The sequence below is a fragment of the Delphinapterus leucas genome, chromosome 16, assembly GCF_059928025.1.
Source record: "Delphinapterus leucas isolate spDelLeu-1000000601 "Yukka" chromosome 16, BTC_Dleu_Yukka2, whole genome shotgun sequence".
Classification (NCBI taxonomy): Eukaryota; Metazoa; Chordata; class Mammalia; order Artiodactyla; family Monodontidae; genus Delphinapterus; species Delphinapterus leucas.
This window is the reverse complement of record NC_143144.1, coordinates 78,904,533-78,908,778: the sequence shown is the minus strand read 5'-3', so window position 1 is coordinate 78,908,778 and position 4,246 is coordinate 78,904,533.

Sequence of the window (4,246 nt, the reverse complement as noted above, 5' to 3'; positions counted from 1 at the left end):
ATGAAGATATTAATTTTACAAGTTAATTCTTTGGTTAGGTAGGAGGTTACATTCTAAAGAAGCAGCAGCTGGGGCACAGTGGACCCCAGGACAAAGGTAATGTTGGAACTTTGATTGAGAGTTTCTAAATGTGAGTTTCTGTGCTGCTTGCCTAAGATCATAGGACACTTGAGGTCTAATGTCTGATGTTGGGAAGTAATTTCTTCCTCCATGCCTCAGTTTCCCCAACTGTAAAAAGAGAGGTTTTGCTGAATCATCCCTACGTTTTGGAGACATCTTCATGGATTTAGTGAAAACAGGAGTTTAACATCGGCCACCTGGTTCAAACCTCCATGCCCCACTTACTAGCTGTGTGATCCTGGGCTGGATACTTAACCTCTCTGAGCTCAGTCTCTGCTGCTGCTAAATGAGAGTGCCACCTCTGGAACTCTTCAATGAGGAACTGTGGCTGAGTCCATTCGGGCTGCTATAACAAAAGTACCATAGACTGGTTGGCTTACAAATGACAGAACTTTATTTCTCATAGTTCTGGAGGCTGGGAAGTCCAAGATCAAGGCACCTGCAGATTCAGTGTCTAGTGAGAGCCTGCTTCTCTGGTTCAGAGACACTGTCTTCTCGCTGTGTCCCTCAGTGCCTGAGGGACAAGGGAGCTCCCAGGGCCTCTTTCATAAAGGCACTAATCCCATTCATGAGGGCTCCACCCTCATGACCTCCTAACATCATCAGACTGGGGATTAGGTCTCAACAAATGAATTTTGGGGGGACACGCACATGCAGTGTGTGGCAGGTCCCTAGCACAGGGCCCAACACACTGCAGCAGTCAAGGAATATGGGACTTCTTCCCTTCTGAGGCCCTTCCTGCTCTCTCTCTGGGATTTGAGCAGCAATTAGTCATCTAGCAAAGCCTAAGGAACTGGGTCAAAAGTGGCAAAGGTTGCCTGGTATTTAGGAGGGTGGGGGCCATGCCAGTCAGTCCCTGGGCAGGTGTGTATGGGAGGGGTGACTGCTGGGGGGCCTGGGTAGTAAAGAAATGGTCCCAAAGGATGAACACCTAACCCTAGGAGGCTGTGTGACAGTCAGGAGTGTCTGGGGCAGTGGGAGCAGGAGAGAAAAGGAGGTACAAAATAGGAAGATATATAGAAAGATAAAAAGAAATGTAAACTTACGTCCCACCATGAAATTATAAAACCACCATTTCCAACAATTAACTTGTGCCTAATAAAAATTTTTTCACACCAGGTCAACAAAGTGTGGATGAGATTTTATAACAGGAATTTTATAATTCTCTCATAAAAATTTATTACAACATTTGCTATGTAGTCACTAAACACAAGCCATTGTAAACAGAGCAGGCGACATTGGCCTTGGATTCATCAGTCCTGAGTCCCATCGCAATAGTAAACAGCTGTGCACAAGTGTATCGCACGAAAGGTAACAGTGCCACATGGGGAGGGCTTCTGGTAATGTGTGTGTGTGTGTGTGTGTGTGTGTGTGTGTGTGTTTTAACAGAGCTGTACTTCTGTTTAATAAATTAGGAGAAAATAAAGTAAAAACTACCATGTAAACAAACACTAGAGGATGGTAACATTTTGCTTCATTTGTTTTACGCTTAGTATGCAGCTCTTGGTGAACATTCGCCCACAAGGGCACACAGAGGGAAGCAGAGTCACGGGGGCACACGGTGGCAGGTGCATTTGCTCCAACATAAAGTCACAGATGTCCCACCCATTTTCCTATAGGTCTGACTTTAGGAACAGAACATTGTACAGGAGCCAGGCATTTGCAGATCCCTCTGTCCCCCGGGAATGAAATAGCTTTAGGTTTTCTAAATCTTGGCTTCCAAAAGTATTTTTGAAGTATCCAAATATAAAGTACATTTCCATGTGGAATGCTGAACTAGCTGGCACATGCCTTAGGTTTCCTTAGTGCAGACTCCCTTCTGTGCTCTGGATGTCCAAGCTATGGACAGTGCAAGTAAGTCCCCGCAGCCCACTTTGCACAAACCCCCCAAATAATGAAATCTGTGAAAACTGAAGGAATGCAAAGAATTAAACTTGGGTGCACTCATTACTTGGAGCTTCTGGCGTTCAAAGGGTAGCATCTAACCGGTCTCGCGTGAGGGAGGTGGTGGTTCTCCCATTGGACACAGGGCCGGATGAAGCTCTGTGTGGGAGATGGCTGTGCTCCATTAGGGAGGATGGATAAGGGTGGCTGAAATTGTCTGCTGGCATCCGCTCAACACAACACCATAGCAGAGGGACAGATTTATGTCTTCCGAGGAGCTGCCTCACTACAATGGACGTGCACATCCAAATGGCAAAGGTTTGAACTCCTTCTCCCGAGCTATAGCCTAAGAATATAAAGACTAGCCTGTCCCCGTGTTTATAAAAATGTCCCATGTGGTAAGGAGGGTAAGGCAAGACACCTCCTTTATTTGTCACTGGACTTTCAAGGTTCCCCCTGGGGAAATCCTGATGGGGTTGGTGAGACACCGTACTCCTTAAATGTCCCTCAAATGTTCCAGAAGAGGTTATGTTTACAAACTTGCTATAAAACAGGATTGTTGAGGTTTGGAATGATTTCACCTTACAAGGGGACTTGGCATTCAAATACACCATGGGGCTTGGTTACTAATAATTCAAGCAAAGATTTGGTATTAAATGGCTTGAACGCCGGGCCATGGTGGACAGAGCCCTTGGGGGCTGGGTGTTTGGTATTTTTGCCAGGCAGGAGCTGTCTCTCCGATCTGGTCATTGGGAAATTGACCGGCTCAGGTCAACCAATCAGTTGTGTGCCATTGCGATGGTGTCTGACACTCCCCAAACACATTGCCTACGAGTAGTCTGGGGTATTGCCGGGGCTTCGATGACTCTAACCTGACTCTCAAAATTCACAGTGGGATTCCTGTCTCCAAATACAGGTTTCAGACTCTTCAAAACGTGAACTTTAGGTTCTATTTAACACGTGCAACCAGTCTTGCACGCCAGGGAGTAATTAAGATACTGACTATAGAATCATCAGGACTGCAAGAGAAAGGCCACAGGAAACACCCTGAGTCAGCGCTCCTAAGAGCACACGCATTCCACAAGGGGCACACACAGTCTTTGGAGTCAACAACCTAAACTATTTTAAAAGTCCTTAAATGTGGGTATACGTGATAAACTATCGCACTGCTACGACTGAGTAGGTGCATAACGTTGGACCCTCAATGCTCGATGCATTTTTACATGACGCACTGCACGAGTAAGCTGTACAAGCCCTGGAGATGGGTGTGAAGCGGGGGAGGCTGAACTGTTACTTGGGACAAGGATAACATTTGCAAGCACATGGTTGTTTCTGCTGTGGGTTCTTCCAGTTGTCTCCGGGGTATGGGCCATGCCCATGAGGACCCTGTGTTACTATGGAATGTGTACACTCCCCACTGAAGACATACCTTTATTCCCACTCGGGTGTATTATCAGGGGATATGCCCTGGCCGAATGAGGTTGGTTTCTTAAGAGTGAATCATGCCCCCTTCCCGCCCACTGTATAATGTAGACGCCCCACAAATTAAATGCAATGCTTTTAGTGCCTCTCTCCCACCCTCCCTCCCTTCCTTCCTCCTTTCCTTCTGTCTTCTTTCTTTTCTTTCTTCCCTCTCTTTGTCAATAGCTAAATATATGTGGATTTCCCCCATATTTTCTCTTTCTAAAAGAGCTCTAATTTTGAAACTCCCAAGTTCAAGACCTCGGTGCTCTCCCCAGGACCACAGATCACATCCACTCTGTCTCAGGAGTCATGTCACCTCCTAGGTGCCCAACGTATCCTATTTCCAGACACACGCTAAGCTCCCGCCCCATTAGACTCCCCACTGGGCACGTTGTTCACACCTCCTTAATGTCTCGTCATAGGCGCTTCCCTACTGCAGGTTCAGGCCCAATGCTACCACCTCTAGGAAACCTTCCAGAACGCTCCTCCCCCACCCAAGTGCATCAGCCCTCCTCCTGCACCCCCGACACTGTGCACACTGCTCCAGGGCAGCTCCGCCCTCCACACTGTAATCTCTGGTCTCCCCTGGAGTCTGACACAGCCCAGGGCCTGGCACACAGAAGCGCTCCGTAAATGTCAGAGGAGTGACAGGTGGGTACTGCGACAGCCTCTCCCACCCTCTCCCCACCCTCTCCCACCCTCTCCCCACGCTCTCCCCACTATAGCCACCAGGTCAGCACGGGCTTCTCCATGTTAACCTCTCGGCATCTGTGTGAAG